Source organism: Phascolarctos cinereus, unplaced genomic scaffold, assembly GCF_003287225.1.
Source record: "Phascolarctos cinereus isolate Bilbo 61053 unplaced genomic scaffold, phaCin_HiC Scaffold_9;HRSCAF=440, whole genome shotgun sequence".
Classification (NCBI taxonomy): Eukaryota; Metazoa; Chordata; class Mammalia; order Diprotodontia; family Phascolarctidae; genus Phascolarctos; species Phascolarctos cinereus.
The window spans coordinates 88,869,298-88,896,832 of record NW_027556402.1 but is presented as its reverse complement, the minus strand read 5'-3'; the positions used below and the strand labels follow the sequence as shown (position 1 = coordinate 88,896,832).

At 38.2% G+C, this 27,535-nt stretch overlaps 1 protein-coding gene across 2 annotated transcripts in view; it reads left to right on the top strand.

Moving 5' to 3' along the window:
* The window catches only part of APELA (apelin receptor early endogenous ligand), a 42,916-nt gene extending 15,871 nt beyond the window's left edge, over positions 1-27,045 (top strand). For both annotated transcript variants that reach the window (XR_002322345.2, XM_020976348.2), the window contains one exon: positions 24,954-27,045. The gene's annotated coding sequence lies outside the window, so the exon portion shown is untranslated. The remainder of the gene's footprint in view (positions 1-24,953) is intronic.
* Positions 27,046-27,535: the final 490 nt, after the last annotated feature.

Genomic DNA, 27,535 nt, shown 5'->3' with positions numbered 1-27,535 from the left:
AAAAATCCCTCTAGGGACACAACGTGATCCTATTCCATCTCATCTTCTCCAACAGAATGCCTCTTCTGCCATCTCCACTTTCACTTATCTTCCCTCTCTCCCTTGTAGGCTCCTTCCCTACTGCTTAGAAACATATCCATTTTTTCCCCATCTTCAATAAACTTACATGATCCTTCCATCCCCACTATCATCCTATATATCTTCTGCCTTGCATAGCTAAACTCCTGCAGAAAGCCATCTATAATAGATGTCTCTACTTCCTCTCCTCTCACTTTCTTCTAAATCCCTTACAATTTAACTTCTGATTTCAGCATTCCACCAAAATTTCTCTCTCCAATGTGCCTTATAATGTCCTAAATGCCAAATCAAATGGTCTTTTCTTGATCCTCACTCTTCTAGACCTCTCCACAGCCTTTGACACTGTCAACCATGCCCTGCTCTTTGACGCTCTCTTTCTGGGTTTTTAGGACACCATTCTCTCTGACTTCTCCTTCTGCTTATTTGAGCATTCCTTCTCAATCTTCTTTGTTGAATCCTCACCCAGGTCATGACCATCAATCATGAGTGTCCCACAGGACTCTCTGTCTTTGGCCTCTTCTCCCTCTATACCACTTCACTTAGTGAACTTATCTGCTCCCATGAGTTTAATTATCATCCCTATGCTGATGATTCTCAAATCTATCTATCCAGCTTATCTATCTACCTCTCCATTTACTTCCAATTTCACATCTTCAACTGCCTTTCAGGAATCTCAAACTGGATGTCCAGTTAGAGTATTTTTTTTCATTTGGCTATAGAGAGCTTTGGTTACTTCATCTGAAAATTGATCATATCTTTTGATCATTTATCAATTGGGGAATGGCTCTTATTTTTATAAATTTGACTCAGTTCTGTATATGTTTGAGAAATAACGCCTTTATCAGAGAAACACGCTTCAAAATTTTTCTTGCAGTTAGTATTGCTACTTCCCTCTATCCTATTCCCCCTTCCTATTTATTCTATTCTCTCTCTCCTTTCCCCCTGTTCCTTCTCAAAAGTGTTTTGCTTCTGACTACTCACTCCCCCAATCTGCCTTCCCTTCTATCACCCTTCTTTCCCTCCTTATTTCCTGTAGAGTAAGATAGATTTCTATACCCAATTGCATGAGTATGTTATTCCCTCTTTTGAGCCATTTCTGATAAGGGTAAGGTTCATACACTCCACCTAACCTCCCCCTACTTCCCCTCCACTGTAAAATTTTTTCTTGCCTCTTTCATGTGAAATAATTTACCCCATTCTACTACTCCCTTCCTCTTTGTCCTAATATGTTCCTCTTTCACCCCTTAATTTTATTTTTTAGATATCACCCCTTTATATTCAACTTAGACTTGTGCCCTCTATCTATATATACTCCTTCTAATTACCCTAATAATGAGAATGGTCTTGTGAGTTACACATCTTAACTTCCCATTTAGGAGTGTAAACACTTTAAACTTATTAAGTCCCTAATGATTTCCCTTTCCTGTTTACCTTTTTATTCTTCTCCAGTCTCGTATTTGAAAGCAAAATTTTCTATTCAGCTCCAGTCTTTTCATGTTTCAAAGTGGCCTCTCTCATTGAATGCCCATTTATTTCCCCAACGGGTTACACTCAGTTTTGCTGGGCATGTAATTCTTGGTTGTCATCCTAGATCATTTGCCCTCCAGCATATCATTTCAAGCCCTCTCATTCTTTAACGTAGAAGTTGCTAAATCTTGTATTATACTGACTGTGGCTCCATGGTACTTATCGATTCTTGCAATATTTTCTTCTTGACCTGGGAATGCTGAAATTTGGCTATAATATTCTTGGTAATTTTCATTTTGGGATCTCTTTCAGGAGGTGATCAGTGGATTCCTTCAATTTCTTTTTTACCCTCTGGTCCTAGACTATGAAGGCAGTTTCCCATGATTTTTTTGTTTTGTTTTGGGCGAGGTAATGGGGGTTAAATGACTTGCCTAGGGTCACACAGCTAGTAAGTGTCAAGTGTCTGAGGCCAAATTTGAACTCAGGTCTTCATGATTCCAAGGCCAGAGATCTATCCACTGCACCACCTAGCTGCCCCTTTGATTGATGATTTCTTGAAAGATGATGTGTAGGCTCTTTTTTTTAATCATGGCTTTCAGGTAGCCCAAAAAATGTTAAATTATCTCTCCTGGATCCATTTTTCAAGTCAGTTGTTTTTCCAATGACATAGTTCACATTGTCTTCTATGTTTTCATTCATTTGGTTTTGTTTTATTGTTTCTTTGTTTTTTTAATTTTTTTAAATTTATTTTTAGTTTTCAACATTCACTTGCACAAGTTTTTGATTTCCAAATTTTCACCCCATCTGCCCCCTAACCCCACCCCAAGATGGCATGCATTCTGAATATCCCTCCCCTAGTCTGTCCTCTCTTCTATCTCTCCCCCTTCTCTTATCCCCTTCACCTTCTATTTTCCTGTAGGGCAGGATGGACTTCTGTACCCCATTCCCTGTATTTCTTATTTCCCAGTAGCATGTGAAAACATTTTTTTAAAAACATATGTTTTTAAAACTTTAGGTTTCAAATTTTCTCTCTTCCTCCCTCCCCACCCACCCTCATTGAAAAGGCAAGCAACTCAATATAGGTTGTACATGTGCAGTTATGCAAAACACGTCCATAGTAGACATGTTGTGAAAAACTAACTCTATTTCCCTTAATCCTATCCTGCCCTCCCATTTATTCTATTCTTTCTTTTGACCCTGTCCCTCCTCAGAAGTATTTACTTCTGATTACCCTTTCCCAATCTGCCCTCCTCTCTATCATCCCCCTGCTCTCTTGTCCCCTTCTCCCCCTATTTTCCTGTAGGGTAAGACAGATTTCCATACCCAATTGAATGTGTATGTTATTCCCTCCTTAAGCCAAATCCTATGAGAATAAGATTCACTCATTCCCTCTCACCTTCCCCGTTTCCCCACTGTGAAGAGACTTTTCTTTTCTGTTTTTTTTTGTGAGATAATTTACCCCATTCTACCTCTCCCTTTCTTCTTCTCCAGTATAATCCTCTCTCATCCCTTAATTTTATTCTCCAGATATGACCCCTTAATCTTCAACTCACCCTGTGCCCTCTATCTATCTATCTACATATACATACATATAATTTTTTTCCTCCAACTACCCTAATACTGACAAAGGTCTCATGAGTTATAAATATCATCTTTCCATGCAGGAATGTAAACAGTTCAATCTTAATAAGTCTCTTATGATTTCTCTTTCCTGTTTACCTCTTCATGTTCCACTTGAGTCCTGTATTTGAAAGTCAAATTTTCTATTCAGCTCTGGTCTTTTCATCAAGAATGCTTGAAAGTCCTCTATTTCACTGAATGACCATTTTTTCCCCTGAAGGATTATACTCAGTTTTGCTGGGTAGGTGATTCTTGGTTGTAATCCTATCTCCTTTGCCCTCCGGAATATTATATTCCATGCCCTGTGGTCCTTTAATGTAGAAGCTGCTAAATCTTGTGTTATCCTGATTGTGTTTCCACAGTACTTGAACTGTTTCCTTCTGGCAGCTTGTAATATTTTCTCCTTGACCTGGGAACTCTGGAATTTGGCTATATATTCCTAGGAGTTTTCCTTTGGGGATCTCTTTCAGGAGGAGATCTGTGGATTCTTTCAATTTCTATTTTGCCCTCTGGTTCTACTATATCAGGGCAGTTTTCCTTGATAATTTCTTGAAAGATGATGTCTAGGCTCTTTTTTTGATCATGGCTTTCAGATAGTCCAATAATTTTTAAATTCTCTCTCCTGGATCTATTTTCCAGGTCAGTTGTTTTTCCAATGAGATATTTCACATTGTTTTCTAATTTTTCATTCTTTTGGATTTTTTCTAGTGTCTTGATTTCTCATAAAGTCACTATCTTCCAATTGCTCTATTCTAATTTTTAAGGAGTATTTTCAGTATTTTCTTCAGTAACTTTTGGACTTCCTTTTCCATTTGGCCAATTTTGCTTTTTAGGGCATTCTTCTCCTCATTGGCTTTTTGGACCTCTTTTGCCATTTGGGTTAGGCTATTTTTTAAGGTGTTATTTTCTTCAGTATTTTTTTGGGTCTCCTTTAGCAAGCTGTTGACTTGTTTTTCATGATTTTCTTGCATCACTCTCAGTTTTTCCTCTACTTCCCTTACTTGCTTCTCAAAATCCCTTTTGAGCTCTTCCAAGGCCTGGGACTGATTCATATTTTTCTTGGAGGCTTTGGATGTAGGAGCTTTGACTTTGTTGTCTTCTTCTGGTTGTATATTTTGATCTTCTTTGTCACCAAAGTAAGATAATATAGTCTGACTCTTTTTGCACTGCTTGCTCATGATCCCAGCCAATTACTTGAGTTTTAAACTCTTTGTTAAGGTAAGAGTCTGCTTCCAATGTGGAGAATGTACTGTCCCAAGCTTCGGGGTTTGTACAGCTGTTTTCAGAGATACTTGTAGGGACCTGTAAATTTTCAGTTCTTCCAAGGTGGTATGATAAGGGGCGAGGTGTTTACTCCTTTTCTGGACTGTGACTACAAGTACTCCTTTCTGTTCTGTAACTGTGAGGAAGGGTTCCTCTCCACTGCCACTACGAGCTCCACCAAGCCAGTGCTCCTCCTCACCCCAACACCGCCGCCCAGAACTGTGACCCAGATCCAAACAGGGGCAAAGCAAGAGATTCCTGCCTCAGCACTGGCAAAGAGATCCCTGCAATCCCTCTCTGATCAGCCACTGGATTCCCCCTCAGTCTGTGGGCCGGAAGCTCGGGAAGCAGCTGCGTGCCCCCCCCAGGGCCTCGCTCTTGGGGAATGGAGCTGAGACCCCGCCTTCCTTTCGCCACATGGACAGTAACAGACTTTTCCCACTGATCTTCTCAGTTGTCTTTGCCATTGGTGGATTGAGGAGCCTGGAAACCTCCACAGCTGCCTGAGATTCAGTCCTCTGAGGCCCGCTCCAGGTTTCCTGCAGCCTGTGTGCCCACGCCACGCTCCGCTCCTAGCCTGGCATGATACACCTTTCTGATCAATCATCCAGGTTGTCTTGGGCTGGAAATTTGTTTCATTCTGTCTTTTTGTGGGTTCTGCTGCTTCAGAATTTGTTTAGAGCCATTTTTTTATGAGTATTTGGAGGGGTTTGGAGGAGAGCTCAAGCAAGTCACTGCTTTCCCTCCACCATCTTGGCTCTACCCCCTGTTTTATTGCTCCTTAATTTCTCATAATGTCATTAACTTCCATTCACTCCATTCTCATTTTTAAGCAATTATTTTTTTCAGTGAGCTTTTGGATGTTCTTTTCAATTTGGCCAATTCTGCTTTTTAAGGCATTCTTCTCCTCATTGGCTTTTTGGACTGATTTTATACCCTTTGGCCTGGTCTAGTTGTGTGTGTGGGGGGGTGTAATCTTGGGGATATTTTGCATTTGTTTACTTATTTATTTATGTTTAGTTTTTAACATTCAGTTTTATGAGATTTTGAGTTCTAAACTTTTCTCTCTTCCTCCTTTCCCCCCTCCCCAAAATAGCATGCAATCTGAGATAGGCCATACATGTATTAAACATATTTCCACATTAGTCATGGTTTTGGGGTGGGGTTGGGGTTTTTTTGGCAACTGGGGTTAAGTGACTTGCTCAGGGTCACACAGCTAGTAAGTGACAAGTGTTTGGTCTGAGGCTGGATTTGAACTCAGGTCCTACTGACTTCAGAGCTAGTGCTCTATCCACTGTACCACCTAGATGCCCACATTAGTTATGTTTTAAGGAAGAATCAGAACCAAAGAGAAAAACCACTAGAAAGAAAAAACAAAGAGAGAGAGAGATAAAATAGTATGCTTCGATCTGCATTCAGACTCCATAGTTCTTTCTCTGGATGTGGATAGCATTTTCCATCATGAGTCTTTTGGAACTATCTTAGATCATTGCATTGCTGAGAAGAGCTAAGTCTATCAAATTCAGTCATCGCACAACATAGCTGTTACTGTGTGCAATGTTCTCCTGGTTTCACTCATTTCATTCTACATCAGTTCATATAAATCATTCCAGGTTTTTCTGAAATCCACTTGCTCATCATTTCTTATGGAATAATAGTATTCCATCACATTCACATACCACAGTTTGTTCAACCATTCCCCAATTGATGGGCATCCCCTCAATTTCCAATTATTTGCCACCACAAAAAGAGCTGCTATTAATATTTTTATACACGTGGATCCTTCTCCAATTTTTATGATCTCCTTGAGATACAGACCTAGAAATACTATTGCTGGATCAAAAGGTATGCACGGTTTTATAGCCTTTTGGGCATAGTTCTAAATTGTGCGCCAGAATAGTTGGATCACTTAACAACTCCACTAGTCTGCTTTTTAAGGTTTTTCTACTAGTCTCCTTTTTTCTTCAGTATTCTTTTCTGTCTCCTTTAACAATCATTTTTCATTATTTTCTTGCTTCACTCTCATTTCTCTTCCCATTTTTCCTCTACCTCTTATTTTATTTTCAAAAACCTTTTTAAATCTTCCATGGCCTGAGACCATGTTTTTCTTAGAGGCTTTAGATGTAGGAGCTTTGACTTCGCTGTCTTCTTCTGAGTGTGTATTTTGATCTTCCTTGTCACCACAGTAACATTCTATAGTCAGTTTTTTTCTTTGTTTTTCTCCATTGTTTGCTCATTTTCCCAGTCTATCTTTTAATTTTCTGTTCAACTAGGGCTCTGCATCCAGGGTGAGGATGCACTGCTCCAAGCTTCAGGGGTTTTGTGCAGCTGTTTTTAGGGATACTTCTAGGTACCTGCAAATTTTCAGTTCTTCCAAGTTGGTATGATCTAAGTTAAGGCAGGCCTATGGGAGACTTACAGCTTTTGGGCCACTTCAGGCACACCAAAGGATTTTCTCTACATACAGCGGATGTTTTCCTCTATATTTTTTGCAGGCCACCTGAAATCCTTTGGCAGGCTGCAGGTTGTGCAGGCCTGATCTAAGGAAAGATGTTTACTATTCTCCCGGCCTGTGCTCTGCTCTGTGAGTGACCATAAGCACTCTTTTCTGCCATGGAACTATGAGGTGGGTTCCCCCCTCCACTGTGGCCAAAAGTTCTGCTATGCTAGTGCACCTCCTCATGCTGGGACTGCCACCCAGAACTAAGACCCAGATCCAAGTATGGGCAAAGCAACAGGGTCCTGACTCAGTGCTAGCAAAACGACCCCTGTAATCTTCTTCTGACCATTTGCTAAACTCTCTTACCATCTATGAGCTGATAGCTCCAAAAGCAGCCACTCTCACTGCCGATTCAGTCTCTCCCAAGGCTTGCTCCTGGTTTGCTGGGGCCTGGTCTGCCCTGGCTTGGCCTGCTTTCTTCTCTCACCCTAGTGCAACAAACCTTTCCTACCAACCTTCCAAGTTGTAAATTTATTTCAATACATCTTTCTGTGGGTTCTGCTGTTCTAGAATTTGTTTAGAGACATTTTTAAGTCATTTGGAGGGATTTGGGGGAGAGCTCAGGCAACTCCCTGCCTTCACTCTGTCATCTTGGCTTTGCCTCCTCCTATATTGGTTTTATTATGACAGAAACTTTTAATTTAATGTAATCAAAATTATCCATAATGCTCTTTGCATAATGAGACCTCTGGGTCAGCTGGCAGAGAGGGATGTGGCTTCTTGTTTATTCATAAATTCATCAATCTGACATGTAATATTCTAGTTTACTTTTTTTTTATTACAATGAAATTTTAATCAAAAGTAACTGGTACTGGACAAAACAAAAAAGAAATAAAGAAAAACATAACATGAAACTAAATACATATAAAAGATGAGTTAAATACCTATGAAAAATAAAAAAAGGATAAAGTATTTTTTATTTAAAATTTAGATCCAAATCTCACCATGTTAAATTCAGGATGAAGCATAGACAGAAAAAGTTTATAATAGTACATAGAGAGTGACAGGATTCTCTAACATAACTAAATTTTCTAACACGTATTGTTCTATGTCTTGTTCTTTAACCTTCTCATTCTTTATGATTAGGTTACTTAGTCTCCATTTAATTTTTGATCTGTTTCCATGGCCCTTTATTAAATGTAATTTTTATTGCATTATGATCTGAAAAGGAGACACTTAACATTTCTACTTTCCTGCATTTAACTCTAATGTTTTTATAGCCTAACATATGGTCAGTTTTTGTAAAGGTATATCTTATTCTATTCCCATTCAATTCTCTCAAGAAGTCTATCATATATAGCTTATCTAAGAGTCTGTTTATCTCTTTGATTTCTTTCTTACTTTTTTTTTTTGCTTTTTTGGTGAGGCAGTTGGGTTAAGTGACTTGCCCAGGGTCACACAGCTAGTAAGTGTCAAGTGTTTGAGACTAGATTTGAATTCAGGTGCTCTTGGCTCTGGGGAAATGGACATATTAATTTACTGTTGGTAAAACTCTAAAGCTGTGAAGTTCCCCCTAAATCACAAAATCTTTGAATCAGTGATACCACTAAAGGGCACATACCTTTCAAGAAAGGAAAGGGACTCAAGTATACACAAATATTGATAGCAACTCCTTTTGTTATATCAAAGAACTAAAAAGATGTGACGTTCATACAATAAATACGGCAACAACTGAACAAATTTTGATATATGAATGTTATGGAACAATAATATGCCATAAAATACAGGCAATTTAAGTGAAACCTGGAAGAGTTGTATGGACTAATGCAGACTGCAGAGAGTAATTGATAACAATAACAACATTGTGAAGGCCAACAACTTGGCAAGAATTCCCACCTCTTATGTAATGATTAACCAGTGTACCAGGGACTTATCAAGATTTGTGTAACCTGCCTCCTTATGGAAAGGTGATGGATACAAGATGAAGAATAAAAAATACATATTGAAAAATAAAGAAAAAAAAGAGTAGGTATTCCTGAGGATGGCAATCAATTCTGATTAGTTAACAATTAATGGGAAGAATGAAAATTATACCCAGCCTTGGGCAATCTAGACAAAGAATCTTATCCCCACCCATCCCCACCCCTCTATCCAAACCAGCCTGAGTAGAACACAACGGCCAGAATTCACCTTAGGTTAAATTCTTTGTAAGGTTTTCTTTTTGTAAGGTGGAATAATAACTCTACCTAGATAAGACAGTCTAGGTGGGGTAAATTTTTGGGAAAGGTCAGGGATCTCCCCAATAATTTGTTATTTAATAATCATTTCTCTCATGATATTTCTAAAGCATAGGTCTGATCAGGTCATTTCCTTGATCATGAAACTCCAGTAGCTCCCCCGTGTGCATGTGTGTGTGTGTGTGTGTGTGTGTGTATGTGTGTGTGTGTGTGTGTGTGTAAAATGTCCCAGTTTGCCCTTTAAAACCCTTCATACTCTTGTTCTAGCTTATCTTTCCAGATTTATTACATATTACTCCCTTTCACACAGTCTAATAATGTGAAGTCCTTGAAGACAGGGATCATCTGGCTTATATTTTTATACCCAAGAGCTTAACACAAATGCCTTGCACATAATGTTTAACAAATGCTTTATCTATGTATCTACTTTATCTACCTATGTACTTTCTGAGTTCCAATCAATTTGATGAGTCTTAGGCAACTTTTTGCCTTGTATTTTCCAAATACATGCCATGGCAAATCAATATTCCAACAAGTAACCAATTGCCACTATTTTCTCTTCCTCTGATTTATGAGATGAGATTTGTGAATTTATATCATTCTCTGGAGTACAAGAAACTGCTTCTGCTAAAGTAGCGCAGCTTTCCCCATATGGAAACAGTCTCATACCAAGTATTAATGTTTACAAATATTAATTGATTGGTACTTCTTCCCTCCTTTCTTCTGGCAGCTAGGTGCCACAGCAGGTTAAGAATGAGGCCTGGAGCCAGGAAGTTCATCTTCCTAGGTTCTAATCTGGCCTCCAGCACTTACTAGCTGTGTGATCCTGGGCTTAACCCTCTTTGCTTCAATTTCCTCTTCTGTAAAATGAAACCTCAAGGAAACCTAAAATAGGGGTTATGAAAAGTTGGAGACGACTGAAAACAACTGAACAACAATATTAAAACTATATTTCCTTCTTCCTTCCTTACTTACTTACATCATATTCCTGTATCCTCCTCCTGATACAAAACTCCAGATACAAGTTTGGATTCCTTTTTGCCACTATAACCTTTCTATTTACTTCTTGAAAACTTCTTCTGTAATAGACATCTATGTTGTTGTTCATCATTCACAGACAAAAGTCCATGGGGTTTTCCTGGCAAAGATACTGGAGTGGTTTGCCAGATCCTTCTCCTGTATGTCCCCATTGTTTTTTAAAGGCAATTGGGGTCAAGTTACTTGCCCAGGGTCACACAGCTTTGTAAGTGTCAAGTGTTTGGTCTGAGGCCGGATTTGAATTCAGGTCCTCCTGACTTCAGGGTCAATGCTCTATCCACTTTACCACCTAGCTGCCCCTGTGTCCCCATTTTTTACAGATGGGAAACTGAGGCAAAAAGGAGTTAAGTGACTTCCCCAGGGTCATATAGCTAGTAAGTGCCCAAGGCCACATTTGAACTCAGAAAGAAGAGTTTTCCTGACTCTGGGCCCTGCTCTTGATCTACTGCACCACCAAACTGCCCATCAGTGTATGTAGATCTTTATACCAGTGTAAAGTTTATGAAGTCCTTAATATACACTACTGCATTTGATTATCACAAAGACTCTCCATATGTTAACCTCACTTCAAAGATTTAATTTTTTAAAAAACAGCTCTAAGTTTTAGAGGTCAATTAATTAGTGTAGAATTTGAATCCAGGTCTCCCCTGCCCAGCTGGCTTTTTTGTTATACTACGATGCTCCCATCCTTTTTACATTCTCTTCTAAGATGAGACCAACTTTGATTTTGTGCATACATAGGTGCTGCTTAATGCTGAAGGAAATACGAATATAGCACACTCCCTGCAGGTCACTAAAAAAATTGCCTTGTCCTCTACTCTTCCTCCAAATCAGGTTCTCAGTCTTTCTTTTTGTTAGTCTCTTAATTGACTGCTGGAACAAACTGCCTGGTTATAATACCTCTTTGTTTCACTGGGGCATCCTGAGTAAGACTTAACTTGTTTAGGATGGACTTTCAGTCTTTTCTCCAGAAAGGATGAGGCTAGCTTTTTCATCTGCTTTGAACTGGTCATGTCCTAATGAAAACAGAAACTCATTCACAAATAGAAATGAAATTTCCTAATTCTAATCGCCTTGCTTGCTGCTGAGTTCCAGATAGTCTCTTATATTTCCATGGCTATTTTGCTCTCTGTAGATACAAGTCCCTAATATGTATGTACTTTTCTGTATTTTATAGATAGATTACATACACACATATGTAAACATACGGATATATTCTAGAGAGTATGGACGAAGTAGCTAAGTAGTGCAGCCAGGTAAGAAAGGAAGAAGTATCTAAGCTGAACTTCATCAGAGAGGCAGAGGGTAGTGATGAGGTAAAGTACTTACCCAGTACTTATAGATGGTGGCAAAGAATTGGAAATGGAGAGGATGTCCATCAATTGGGGAATGGCTGAACAAGTCGTAGTATATGAATGTAATGGAATACATTACACACATGTGCTATAAATGATAGGCAGGTGGATTTCAGAAAAACCTGGAATGACTTGTATGAAATGATGCAGAGTGAAATGAGCAGAACCAGGAGAACGTTGTACATGAGTAACAGCCACATTGTGCGATGACTGACTTTGATAGACTTAGCTCTTTTCAACAACACAAGGATCTAAGACAACTCCAAAAGACTCATGATGAAAAACACTAACCACATCCAGAGAAAGAACTTAGGAGTCTGAATGCAGATGGAAGCATACTATTTGCTCTCCTTTTCTTTCATTGTTTTGTTTTGTTTCTTCTTCCTCATGGTTCCTCCCATTATGACTAATGTGAAAATATGTTTAATATGAATGTATAAGTAAAGCCTTTATCAGATTGCACAGTGTTGAAGAGGGAGGAGGTAAGCGAGGGAGAGAAAATTTAAAACTCAAAATCTTACGGAAGTGAATGTTCAGAACTAAAAATGAATAAATTAATTATTATTATTTTTTTTAAATCTGCAACAGTTTCCTAATACCATCTTCTAAATGCTTCTGCTGGAAAGGTCTCCTTCTCTCTCAGATTGCTCCCTCTGGTGGTGAATATGAGAGAAGCTTGGAACACAGAGACAAGAGACCCACTTGAACTAGAAGAGAAGAGAATCCCTCAGCATTTAGACCTAGAAGGGACCTTAGAGAATTTCTTAAGCTTTTTAGCAATCTGGTCAAGTCTAAGGATACCTTCTTAGAATGTTTCTAAATGCATAAAATATACAAGATTATAAAGGAAACCAAAGGCAAGTGAATATTAAGATGCAATTTTTTTTATCTCATTCAAATTCATAGCCCCCCTGGAATCCATCTGCACACCTCCAGGTTAATAACCTTTGATCTAATCCAAGCTTTTTGTTTTACACATGAGAAAACTGGAACCCTCAGAAGTGCAAAACTAATGACAAATATTAATACAGCACACTTTACATTCTGCAAGGCACTTCACATATATTTAATTTGAGCCTCATGACATTCTTGGGAGAGATAGGCACTGTAGCTATTATCATCATCATTTTCTAGTTAAGGAAAAGCTAGTAAGTGTCAGAAGCCAAGATTTGAACTCTAATTTACTGACTCCAAATTTAGTCCTCTATTCATAAGGAACAAGGTAATTCACACTTATACAGCTATTAACCAATCATAGATTTAAAGGTGGAGATTTTAAAGGTCATCTGCTCCAAATTCCCTTTTATAGTTGAGGAATCGGGTCATACAGGTAGTAACAAAATAAGATCCAATCCCAGCTCCTGCAACTTCAAATCTAACACTATTTCCCTTGTATCACCAACAGCTAGCAAGCACCTGAGGAAGGATCCCTGGCCTCAGGAGGAGGTAGTGTGAATTTGGCATCTGGAAGTGCTAATTTGGCATCAGGAAGATGAGCTCAAATCCTCCCTCTGATGCTTATTAGCTTTGTGACTCTGGGCCTTATCTGTAAAATGAGGGTGTCAGACCTCTAATGATCTTTTTGGTTCTGAATTTTGATCCCATAACAATTTAGTTTTTGTTGAATCCTGTATAATTATAATGTCCAGGCTTGGTCCCAGATAAGAGAAGAGAAAATGTACCATTCTCCTTTCTTTGCAGAGACGGGGGACTATGGGAGTAGAACATTGTACATACTATGTTGGTTAATTTTACCAAACTCGTTTTTTTCTTTTCTCTCATTTGTTCTTACAAGATGGCTCTCTGAGTAGAAGAGGAAGAGGTTTATAGTTGGAGATGAGGATGATACAAAAATAAACGTATTGATTATTTTTATACAGGTTTCAGGAGTCAGTTTCCTCAAAACAGAGCTACCTGGGGACATGGCCCCAGGCTTGTGGAATTTGTGAAGCAGTGGGGCTCTTGGGGAAAGAAAAGCCTATACCACCTTCTAGAACATCTCCTTCATTTGCTTTTCTTCTATTGCCCTATGTGATTTCCCAAACAGAAGGTGGAGCCACCCTCAGAGTGTGTAGCTTTCCAGGGTTCCAGAAGCATTAATATCAGTGACCTTCAGTATATACCATGGAAACCCCCAAGTCGATGGGGGAATAACAAAATTAAGTCCTAGGTACCTTTAAGCGAGAAATTTATTTTATTTTCATTTTTTACTTTGGATTTTATGTCACCTTCATTTTCAAATTTATTCTTCCTTTCTCCTGTAGGCTGAGAACCATCCCACAAAAACAGGGGGGTGGGGGGAGGGGAGATTCTGATAGAATATGCAATCTTTTTAATGTAATTTATTTTACCTTTTTCAATTAAGAGGCATTTATTTTTCTCCTTCCCAGCTACCTGTAGTGGGAGGCAGGGGAGAGAGGAAAAATAAAACCTTCATAGCCCACAGTCAAGCAAAACAAATGTTTTCACTGGTCATATTCAAAAATGTATGTTGCCTTTGGCACCAAGTCCAATACCTCTCTAGTAGGTGGATAGAATAATGATCGCTTATGTTTCTATATTGCCTTTATTTCAGAATATATTTCCCCTTTCTAGTCAAGCATCTTTTTTTTAAAAAAAAAAGGATGAAAGGGTTTCAAAATAAAAATCTGCAATGAAGAGAAACCGAGGCACAAAAGTCCATGTATGATCCATTTATTGGCACGGCAAGGCTTGTAATTATCAGTAATAGAGGTCAGTGGCCCCCTCAGTGACCAAAGATATACTTTACAATCAGAGCAACTTTTGATGTAGTTTGGTGTTTACCTAAGGTTCAGTAACACAAAGTAAGCCAAGACTGTGATTGGTCCATAATTATGATGACTAACAATATGTGGTGGAGGGATCTTCAAAATCCATAATAAGAAGGAAAACAGAGTTGAACATCCTCTAGAAGTTCCTAGCCAGAGATACCGTCCCTTAAACAGAGAGATCCAGTGCTAGAAAAAACATCTCCGGAACAGACTGAATCATCCTCCATCCATCTTCTTTTATCTCCCTCAAGAGGCAGATCCAGTCTCAGTTATGTGCAGTCTCCTACAAAGTCTCTTACAAACTTTTATACCAAGGCCTACACAAAATAAATGCAAATCTAAGTCCTAGAAACGGGTTACAGTGATTACTAAAACTCTTCAAGAAGTAACTATTATGCAATCAGTAATCAATAATCAGTTTCACAGAGAAGAAGAGTCAGGAGAGGAAGCATTTAAGCAAAGATAACTAACAGACTAGCTGAGTCAGACAGTACTTGTAATGTTCCACACTCATAGTCTCCCATCTCTGTAAAGTGTGAAGGGAGCTGCACTTTCTCATCTTTTCATTGGGGCCAGATTGACTCTTCTAATTACACAATACTCAGTTGAGTTTGTTTTGTTCTTTCCATTTATGTTGCTATAGTTACCACGTTTTTCCTAGTTCTGCTTACTTTACTCTGTATCAGTTCATCAAGTCTTCCCATGTGCCTATGAATGTTTGATAATCAGTTTATTATACCACATTAATATTCCATTATATTTATGTATCAGAATTTGTTTAGCCATTTCCCAATTGATGAGCATCAATTTAGTTTCCAGTTCTTTGCCACCACCACAAAAAAAAGTTACTATGAATATTTTGGTGTCTATCAGACTTTTTCTTCTGTCTTTGCCCTCCCCTCAGATCACCTTCTATCTACTCAGTCTATATCTTGCATGTACTTAGTCATATGTTGTCTCCCCCCATTAGAATGATATGCTCCTCTAAAGTCAGGATCTCTGATTTTATCTCTCTTTGTACCACCAGTACTTAGCACAGTCTTCACTGACTGCTTCGAAGAAGAGGCTGAATGAAGGAGGTAGGAAAATGTAAGCGTTCAGTTTGTAGGCTCAGATTTAGAACTGCAAGGTACATTGTGAGTCGTCATGTTCAATGCCTTCATTTTATAGATAAGGAAACTGTGGCCCGAGAAAGAAGTTGCCTAAAGTTACCTATTTGGTAAGTATCAGGGCTAGAATATGAACCCAGAGTCTCTGACCAAAAATCCATCATTCCCTTATATCTCATGGTAGGGCATGCCTCCTACCATGAGCATAGAGAGAGAAGTGATGGCAAGATTGGAAGCCATGCCCACATTTGTAGACCACTGTGCATTTGAAAATAGTGTACCTCCTTTCTCCTCCTTCCCCTTTGGCTTTGAGGGGACCAACTGAGGAAATCTATTTGTATCCTCCTATCTATCCATCCTGCCCCCACAATATCCCATAGGCAAGCAGAATTTTGCCTTTCCCAAAATACTGAAAGATCCCTGTCAATAGTAGGACATACACACAAAACTATGCAGGAAATGACCATTCAGCAACTGTGACAGAACCATAGCTCCCTAGAAATTAAGTTCTACAAAAGGTGCTTTAGTGGTATAAATGACTGGGGTTGTTGTTACACCAAATAGATGTATAATGACCCAGAGAGGATCACAGGGCCAAAATCACCAGCAAGGATTTTAATCTTGTAATCTGTCTTTATGGGTATTATCTTTATTGGGGGCAGGAGTCTGAGGGGTAGGAGTAACAGAATAGGGAAAGGTAAAAGTCTTACCTAATTGTGAAAGGCTACAGCACACTTAGGGTGCAACTAGGTGAAGCAGATAAAGTGCTGGGCTTGGAATCAGAAAGACTCATCTTCCTGAGTTCAAATCTAGCCTCAGACACTTACTACTTGTGTAACTGTGGGCAGGTCACTTAAACCCTATTTGCCTCAGTTCCCCACATGAAAAAAAAATGGAGACACACTGGAAAAGGAAATGACAAACCACTCCAGTATCTTTGCCAAGAAAACCACAAATGGGGTCACAAAGTCAAGACGTAAGAGAACAACAACAAGAACAATGTCCTTTTGTTTTAATTTTTTTTAATTAATTAATTTATTTATTTTTTGGTGAGGCAATTGGGGTTGAGTGACTTGCCCAGAGTCATACAGCTAGTGATTGTTATGTGTCTAAGGTGGTATTTGAAACTCAGGTCCTCCTGAATCCATGGCCAATGCTCTATTCTTTGTGCCACCTTGCTGCCCTAACAATGTTCTTAATAGTCATGAATCATTAGAACTGGAGGGTGCCTTAAAACACCTAGTTTAGATTTTTCATTTTACACACTTTGATTAATGCAACTGGAGACTTCACAGTTGCCCTGGACCTGTGGGAACACGGTGAAGTCATTTAACTTTTCTGGGTCTCAGTTTGATCATTTACATAAAGGAAGTTGAACTAGATGGTTCCTTCCAGCTCCAAATCCATGATTCTTGGAAAAGTTAATAAACTGCTACTAATGGGTCATTAGCTTGCCAATATTTAATCTCACAATCAAGTAATTGTCCTCTTTAATAGTAATTTATAATAAATACATTTCAGGATTAGGAGTCAGGTCTTCTGACTCTTAATCTAGGTTCTGACACTGGGAATATTACTCAATTTCTCTAGTCCTCAGTTTCCTCATTTGCAAAACAAGGATAATACCACCAATGTGATAATTACCAACTGTCTCATAGAATTGTAAAAATCAAGTAAAGCAGTGGCTACAGAAGTACATTGAAAATTATAAAGTTATATACAAATACATGCCATCATTCATTATTATTAAAGTAAATACTGTTTTTTAATTTTCTAATTATTGGTAAGAATTTTTTAGTTATGCCATTTAATTGGTCTAAATAACTTAAAAATCCATATTAAGCAGATTACTGAATTAACAATAACTCAGAGCTTTTTCTATAGCTGATTTTTAAAAATGCTTTCTTCTTTTGAGCTAATTCTAAATTGAGAAATTCTTTGGGAATTTCATCAAAAAGGTAGAAAAATTCATCTTTTTCTCAGAAAAAAAAGACTAAATCAATTCCACAAGTCATTATATACACGTTTTTAACAGACGTGGCTGAAATTGTCTAGTTCATCTGCCGTATAACAATAACAATCACCAAGCTAGAAAGCTGTAACAGTCTTCAACAAAACTTATTATACCAGTAGGTGGCGCAGTGAATGAGTCCTAGGCTTACAGTTGGGTAAAGTGGGGTTCAAATCTTTTCTCAGATGGGACCCCTGGCAAATCATGTAACCTCTCCCAGGCTCAGTTTCTTCATCTGTAAAATAAGAAGGTTGGACTCGACAACCTTCGAAATCCCCTTCTAACACCCCCTTATAGCTTCTAACATTTATACAGAGCTTTAAGGTTTGCAAAGCACTTGACATATTATCTTATTTGACCCTCACACCGGCCCTATGAAGGTCATACTCTTATTAACTCCATTTTATAGATGACTAAATGAGGCTCTGAGAATCCTAGGGTCACAGAGCTAGTGACTGAAGCACAATTTGAATTCAGTTGTTCATGACAGAAAGTCTAGTCCCTCCATTAGTCAGTCAGTCAATAAGCATTTACAAAGTTCAGAGGCTCTCACTAAATGCCAAGGAATACAAATAAAAGTAGAAAGAAATACAGACTCTGCCCTCAAGGAACTTACATTATAGTGGGGAAAGACTATACATACATAAAAAGAAGCTGAAAAAGTGAGAAGCCTGATAGAGGGTGTGGAAAGTACCGCCTAGAGAGGAATGAGACTTGGCTGACTTAGGTACCCTCCTTTAAATGTATATTCTCGGGAAAAAAAAAAAAAACAACAACAGGCACAAGATGGTGTAATAGATACAGTATTGGGCCTAGAGTCAGAAAGTCTCAGCTTCCTGAGTTCAAATCTACCAGCAGGCACATATGACCCTGGGCAAGTCACTCAACCCTGTTTGTTTCAATTCCCTCATCTGTAAAATGAGCTAGAGAAGGCAATGGCAAACCGCTCCAGTATCTTCACCAAGAAAATCTCAAATGAAGTCCTGAAGAGTCGAATACTACAGAATCCATTTGATCAGAGGAATGGGGTAGAGGGTCAGAGATCGACTTGCAATGTGTGAATTTAGGGGCTGAAGGGATTTTTCAGAATAAAGAAGTTGAGGCACCTGGTAGAGAAATTCCTTGAGATGAATGAGTTATCCATTAGGCCACCAAAGCTACAATAACTCTACATTCATATACAAACATTAATATTTGATATTAAAGAAAATATCTTGGATATTTTTTATTTGCTCATTATTTTAAGTAAACAAAATAATTCAAATGATGGTTTTGGTGACTCGTGTCACGTTCACCTCAACCCCTTGCAGTTTGCCCCAAGACCTCATCACTTTACTAAATTTTCTCTCTGCAAAGCTCTGATGATGTCTTAACTGCCAAACCCCAAGGCAATTTGTCAGTCCTCATGTGTCATGACAAGAAGCATTTGACTAACATCTACTCGTCCTACACACTCTGTGCCCTCAAGGGATTTATGATACAATTCTCTCTTGATTTTCCTCCTGTAATGTCTGGCCACTCTTCTGATTCCTGGAAGACACCAGACAACCCATTATGGATACAGTGCTGGGCCTGGAGTCAGAAAGATCTGAGTTCAAATCTAGCCTCAAAAACTTACTGTGTGACCCTGGGCAAGTCACTTAACCCTGTTTGCCTCAGTTTCCTCATCTGCAAAATGAGCTAGAAAAGGAAATGGCAAACCCCTCCAGTATCTCTGCCAAGAAAACCCCAAATGGGGTCAGGAAGAGTCAGACATGACTGAAAAAGTACTAAACAACGACGCGTATAAAATAACAAAATTTTAATACAAAACTGCAAATCAGATTCATGGATTTATAGCTAGAAGGAATCTTAGAGATCATCTAATACATCTCTTCCATTTTACACAAAAGGAAACAAACCCAGATGTTAAATAATTTTCTACAGTTTATTCCATCTTCCTGACTAATGAATTGAACAATGATTTGATTCCATTAAATCCACTCTACTTTTTTCTTTCAGAACTGCCTGAGACATCAAGAGTTGTGTTTATCATGTTACTGAATTTTTTAATTATGTTGGTAAAAATAAAATACATAGGTCATAAAGGAGGTGAATTATATTAAAATACAATTATTAAACTATCAGATACCCTAGGTAATAAAAGGAAGGAACACTCTCAGGGAAATGGTGGCCAGAGAAGGAGTAAGGCCATTGGGAATATACCTATTCCGGAGACAAGGGCAGAGTTGCTTTGATCATGGCTGTATAACTGGGAAGGATATGAAAGGGAGTAACACTGGAGGCCAGACTTTTGGCAAGGCAAGTGAGAAGAAGTCTCAAGAGGGTTAAAAGTATGGCTAAAATAATCTGCCTAAAATAATGAGCCAGGGAGTATAGTCACTCATCATGCGGAAAAAAGTCTAAAAGTTTCTAAGACCTGAATCAGCAACACTCTGACCTGGTATCCTTATCAAATTTTAGTATCCCAGCTAAAAACCTTAGGCAAGTTTTAGTCAAGACTGGCTTTACGAGTAATGATGATGATAATTATAATTATAATAATAGGACAGTGCTTCAAAGATTTCAAAAACATTTTTACATTCACTATCCCTTTTGATCCTCACAACAATCCTGTGAGAAAGGCAGAGTAAGCATTATCTTCATTTCCAAGAAGAGGAAGCTGAGGGTCAGAGAGGTGCCAATAGTCAGACAGCTATTAATTGTTGAAGCTATTCTAGAACCAGAATCCATTACTTTTTACTCCCTCCTATTCTAGTGCTCTACTATTCCAAAGACTGTAGAACCTAAAAGTTTGTAGGATCTTTGAGGTCATTAAGCTTCTACAATCTTCCCAGCAAGGAACAGGATTGTCAGCTGTTTTTCTTGCCTCCATTCTCCATTCCTTCCCATTCAGCTTCTAGCCAGACTCATCTTCCTTATGCATAAATCTTGTTTTTTTCAACCTTTCAATTGCCTACAGAGACAAGATCTTTCCAGCTTTATCTCATTATTAGGGACCTTTGGTACTTACCAACTGCATAATTCTCTACCCACTTCTTTACTTCTCTTCCTCTTCAATTAATGAATTTTTAAACATTCATTGGAGTCCACTGGTCTCCCTGGCTTTTCATAACACAAGACACTAGCCATTTTCACCAGCTGTGCCTTATGTTTATAATGCTCAGTCCTCATTTCCACCTCCTCCTGGTTTCCCTATTGTCTCAGCTCCAGTCTCACCTTCAGCACATAAGAAACTTTACCCACTTCTATGTGTTCCCTTTATTCTGAAGAATCACTTCAGCTCTTAAATTCACACATTGCCTTCCCTCTGAGATTAACCCCAATTTATCAAATATACATATATATACATACATATATGTAATATATGAAACATGTTATATGTATGTATACACACACACACACACACACATCTTGTATGTTGGAATGTGAATTCCTGGAGAAGGAGGAATGTTTGCCTTTGTTTGTATCCTTAGCACTTAGCACAGTGCCTAGTGCAAATGCTACTTTCTTCATGAAGTCTTCTCAGATACCTCCAGTCACTAACTTCTCTCTCCACTCTCCTGTATCCTCTCCCCCATCCAAACTTCACAACTCTTTATTTGTACCTCTGTGATTGATGTACTTATTTATTGTGCATCATGTTTCATTTGTATTAATCAATGATGTGCATATATAAACTATAGTGAAGGAGCTGTGACATCTAGAACCATGTAGTATTTTAATTTCACATTCCCTTTCCTAGGTATTTAATAAATGCACAGTGCCTGGCACATAGTAAGCACTATATAAATGTTAGTTATCGTTATTATCATCATCATCAAATGTCCAGTCCTAAGCAAGTTCCTGCTGAATAAGGGGTCCCATGGTTATTATTCACCCTTAATTCTTGAAGAAGACCACTCAGACATCTTCATTCTCTATGGGAAAAAACAAAATCTTCGACCTGACATTCAAAGCCTCCACAATATTGCCAGCACATCACTCTTCAGATGAATTTATTCCACACATTCTGTGTTCCTGCCAAGGTAGCCTAACAGCATAGTCCCTGAAACTCCAAATACACTCATTCCAACTCCTGCCTTTTTTTTGCACAAACTAGCCTCAATTCCTGGGCATGCATACCCTCCTCACTTCTGATTTCCAGGCTCAGACTCTTACTTTAAGGCTCTCAGCCTCCTGAAGATGCTTTATGTGGGCTGAGGTTGTACTACTTCTCACTCTCCAGTAGAATGTAAGCTCCTCATTATAGGGATGGGGAAGTTTATACTTACTTATTGGTTTCTATTGGCTCTTCTATCCAACAATGGAAATAACAACTTATTCATTCCTGCTTATCTTGTGCAACTCTTATCCACGTCATCCCATAAAATCGCCTCAGCAGGTCAAGAGCTGGAAACCTCCCCTTATTTTCTGCAGACATCCAGACCTTACCTACCATTGCAGCACTCTGGCTGTCCAGGTGTGGATGCTTAATTGCTGGGTTGAACTAATAGGGGTTGGGGCAGGAGGCAAGGCTAAGCTTTGACTTTAGTACTTGGTTAACAATCTAGTAGCACTCTAACTGGGATGGAAAACGGGCTTTGTGACATAGGAGAGGAGCCAGGGAGGTGGTGAAGGACAATGATAGGGATTGGGAGGAGTGTTTATGGAAGAGTGAAACAAGACAAACTTCTTCCAAGGCTGTCATCCATGTCACTCTCTGCTCTGAAAACTCCAGTGGCTCCCTATTGCCTCTAGGACCTTAGAGCTCATCAAGTCCAACCCCCTCCATTTTAAAGATGAGAAAACTGATTCCATGAGAATTTAAGTTCACACAGGTAGTGAGTAGCAGAGCTGGGATTCAAATCCAAGTATTCAACTCCAAATCCATAGATCTTTCCACTCTACTACATTGATGAAATACAAACTTCTCTGGCATTTAAGGCCCTTCACCATCTAGCTCCAGCCTATTCTTCCAGTATTTTTCCCACATTACTCCACTCTACCAGACTCTGCATTCTGTGTTCTATCCAATTTGGCCAATTGGCTGCTACTCACCTGGAGAATCCATTTCTAGTCTGGGTTCCTTTTCTCTTGCCCCCAATGCCTAGAATGCCCACCCTCCTCACATCTGCTTCTTAGAAGCCTAACTAGCATCCTTCAAAGAGCTCAGCTGAATGCTGTGCTACATCAGGTCTTTCCTGATTCCCTTTCCCCATTATTTTACGTATATTTTGTACTGATTTCTTTGAGGCATATGAGGTGTTTGGATAGTCCCTCTGATGTGAGGGCTTCTTGCCTTTTTCAGTGCTGCTCATCCACCTTTGGCATCCACCTGACACTCAATTTTCACCTGTGGCTCCAAGAAGCTGTAGCATGTGCAGCAGCCACAACCTAGTAAAACCTTCTGGCAGATGGGCTAAACCAAGTTGAGGGTAACCAATAGGACTCAACCCATTGGTGAGTTAGAGGGATGTCTACCCCAAACATGTGAAGACTTGTGGAATGGGAAGATGAGAACAATTTGTTCCAATGGCAATAAAGGATGAAGAAGGCGCTAGGGAGAGCTTAGAGCTTGGTGAGACATCACAGACTTCAAGGTCATCCACTGCATTCCTCACCATCTCTAGTCATCCTGACTTTTGTCTGGCCACTGGACTTCCATGACTGGAAGAGAAAGTGAGGCTGACAACTTAGTGCAACTCTACCTCACAAATTCAATTCACTTGCAAGTCAAAACATCACACCATGATGTCACTGGCCCTCTTTGAAATGAAGGACAAACAATAATTTGGGCGCATACTTTTTCTCAGATGCTCCCTTGGGGCAAAGACTATTTCAGGACTATCTTGTATTTAAAATGGTACTTGGCACACAGTAACTTTTTAATGTTTGTTGTTTGGTTGTTTCTGTTCTTGGTACCAGCGATCCCTATCCCATAAAAGATTATTTTCCTCTCAACTGAAAACTAGACAGTTATTCTCAGCTGCTAGAATACATTTTGAATCTGATTGTTAAAATATTCATTCCTAGCAGAGCTTCAGTGAGTGGCCTGCTCACCACTCTTTGGAAGGCTTCACCCACTTAATGGAGATAGACAGAAGGGAGGCCCAGTCAGTGGTTATCTGTTTGCCTAATTGAAATCAAACATGATAAACAAACAGAAGACTGCATTACAAGGATATTTGCTTTCACTGAAAATACTCCCCCTCATTAGTAAAAGTAGAACAATAAGGGACCCAGATACTAATTGAGGTTGCTCAAACAAACTTTAGTAATCTGGTCCTCTAATTAAAAGGAAAACAATCTTTGGTATGCAACATTTTGGTATGCAGTAAGGGTAGAAAAATGTAACAGAAAGAAACAACTTAGCTTCAGGCAAATAGTTAATCTGTTTATTCTTAAATCTGTTTTTCACAGTCTATTGATTCAACATATCACCAAAAATAATCACAATTACTAATGTAGTCAATATGAAAACAAAAAAACCCTAGAACTGCATCTGAGACCTCTTCAAAATTGCTATTCAGTGTGTATTCTTATGGAGAAAAGTACATTGTTTTTTGTTTTCTTTCTGATTTTTGGTGAGGCAATGGAGTTAAGAGACTTGCCCAGGGTCACACAGCTATTAAGTGTCTTGTTTCTGAGACTGGATTTGAACTCAAGTCCTCCTGACTCCCAAGACCAGAGCTCTATTCACTGCGCCACCTACCTACCCTGTTATGTTTATAGTACCATAGAAGAGAGACCTGCGTTTGAGGGCTAACACTGTTTCTATTTTCAGGCTATGTGGTTAACTGGCTATGTGACTATATGACATTTAACATCTCTGCTCTCACCTGTATCTCAGCTGTAAAATGGATGAGATGATATCTTTGGAAGTCGCTCCCAACCATTTTTATTATGAGGATCTTTTTTTTTTAGGGGCAGCTAGGTGGCGGAGTGGATAGAGCACTGGCCCTGAAGTCAGGAGGACCTGAGTTCAAATTCAGCCTCAGACCAAACACTTGACACTTACTAGCTGTGTGACCCTGGGCAAGACCAATTGCCTAAAAGCAAAAAAAAAAAAAAAATGAGGATCTTTAACATAAAAAATCCCCAAGATCCTCACATATGATACAGTAGTTGTATCTCTTGAATGAGGAAACACGTAACACATAACAGAAAGCTATTATAAATTGAGCAATTCTTTTAAATGATTTTTATCCAGAATTATCAATAGAGATTTGGGAGGGGAAAAAAAAAGTAATCCATTTATGTGCCTTGGGAAGGAAAAGATCAAAATGACAAGGGTTACCATGTAGATGGACTCACAGATTCTTTGTAATAACTGTTACCCATTCATTACCTCCAGGATTCTTCAGCCAATAGGTTGGAAACCACCATTCTAAGAACTCTTTCAGTTAATATCACTAAAATGGCTGCCATAAAGTGCCTCCAAAAAACTCCTTGAAACCCAATTCTGTTTTTACAGCTTAAGATTTATTTTTTGAAGGATATATGGAAACTGGCTGACTAGATATTACATCTATTTAGTGTTTCTCTTCCTTTTGTCCCAAAGGTAAAAACCATTTCTTAGTAAACCTGGATTGGCAGGAAATGAGGAAGGAAGAAAGAATGAAGCAAAGAGTCCTACTCAAGAAAACCTCATTATTACAACATTGTGATCTGTGTAGGAGTCCTCCAACTGAAAGAATCATCTGAAATCACCCAAGGACAACTGATTATTTGTGAGCATCAAGGAAATCTGAAGTATCTGGTTTCACTTCCAGAGAAAAAAGCAGGAATCCAGAAAATTTACTCTTACTGATCTGCCATCATACCAAGCTGGTCAATTTATTTTTCTGCAAATCAGGATGTTTATAGTTTTGAAAGAAAAAAACTTTTCATAAATTATAGTGGTATTATTAGAGTGGAAAATCCTAGATTTCTGTGTGAATTTATACATCCTTACCATAAATGCATCTAAACCAAACAAGCTAGAAGAATTTTAAACTATTGTTTCTAACTCCAGGAATACTAACTATAGTTTTCAAGTTTAAAAAACTACTTAAGCTATATTTCTTTGATCAGAAGAAAAAATCTAATACACAACTGTATCTGACAGTCGAATTTTACCAACCTGACTGTAGAAATAAAATAGAAAACACTGAATCCAGTGGTTGCATCCAGACAAGACTTATAAGTAGGAAACTAATAGTTGCCATTTTAAACAAATGAGTGTTAATATTTAAGTCACTTAAAATTGGTCACTTAAAATTTTCAAATGCCTATTGTAATATATAAATGGAAAGTATAAAATCATTCTCAATTGACAGATTATTTTAAAGGTTCAAGTTGTTCATTTCTGAAATGTCTTAGCATCAAGACATCCTGAGAAATAAAAATCTAAATTTCTGAAGCATGACTCCTAGTAGATTTCTGCTTGACAGATACAATTAAATTGTAAAGATAAATTCTTATGCAATGTTATCTTAAAAGTGCCATCCAGCTTTAAGATTTCATGTTTCCAAGGTAGCCCATTTAAGAATTTAAAATTTAATTATACTAGTCAATTCTTAAGTAGATTAATTTGTATCTCATTTTTTAAAAGTTTTTCCTCTTTGTACTTTACCTGTTGTTGCACCAATATTAGCAAAACACGGAAATTAATCAATTCAACACATTTTTTTTCAGCACTATTATTTCAGAGGCACAATGATTCCCCTCTAAGGGGAGGATGGCGATATAAAAATGAATAAACAAAATTTCTGTCTTCAAGGAACGTAAAATCTAATAGGGAAAGATCAAAAACAAGTACCCAATTACAATGAAATAAATACCATAAGAAAGAGACTAGAAAATTACTAATGAACTGAGGAGGTTCAGTAGAGGGAGAAAAAAGGGGGAGAGTGAAGGGAAAATACACCATCTTTGGAAATTTTGGGTTTGTTAGATTGACTTCAATTATACAATATTTGTTTGTATTGTATTGGGATTAAATGGTTTTCACTATTTGACTAGAAGTTAGCTTCAAAAACAAAATTCAGGAAATTCATAAACAACTTCCATATTGAAAACAGCATGCTTAAACTGGTGATTGTGATCCTTGGTAGAACAAAAAAGGTGCTAGGAATCTCAAATCCTTTTTTATAAAAATGAAAGAATTTGGATTCAGACATAGGTAGATTTTACATTGAAAACCTCATGGAAACACATTGGAATACCTGACTCTTCGTTTCATCTATTGTTCAAATTGTTTTACTGGGTACAAAGATTTCAAATAATGCAGAGTAAAGCAAAAACATAAACTGAAGAATTTTAAGAAACTACTCTCCTTTAAAAACTAGGTTATCAAAAAATCCTAGATTTCTGGATGAATTGTAGGTCTTTACTACAAATGCATCTGAATAATAATAATGTTTCTGTCTATGATATTTATGTTTATAAATATGTCTGTATATTTTGTAAAAAGAAAAAACCTTATGCACTTCAAATATATCTCATTTAATAACATTTTACAATGTTTTATTTTATTTTTTCATTAGACCCTGTGTTGCTAGAAAAAAATTAAATCCACCTTCTTTCTTTTATAAATTTATTAAGTGGGTACATTTTTAAAAAGCTGTTTCTTAGTTAACTGATATTTGACAAATAAAAAAAATTACTTCTTTTGTTTTTCATGTTTTTTAAGCCTGAAAAAAGCACTCAATACAGTCATTCAAAGTTAGTTTATAGGGGCAGCTAGGTGGCACAGTGGATACAGTCCTAGAGTCAGGAGGACCTGAGTTTAAATCCAGCCTCAGACTTGACACTAGCTGTTGTGACCCTGGGTAAGTCACTTAAACCATTGCCTAGCGAAACAAAACAAAACAAAGTTAGTTTATATATCTTCATTACTCTTATAGATAAAATGATCACAATGGCAATTAATTGTGCCAAGACTTTGGGGAAATTCTTTTTACTTTCTTAAATTTTACTTCTGGTCTTAATATCTCCACCACACCACACACCCCCAACCCCCATGGCATGGTATACAGGAAAGAGTGTTTCCTCAGAGTAACAGGATCTGGGTTCAAATCCTGCTTGTGATGATGATTATTCCTTGTGCGTGCCTAGTCAAGTCATTTACCTCTTTGGACCACAGCTTCTTTATCTGTAGGA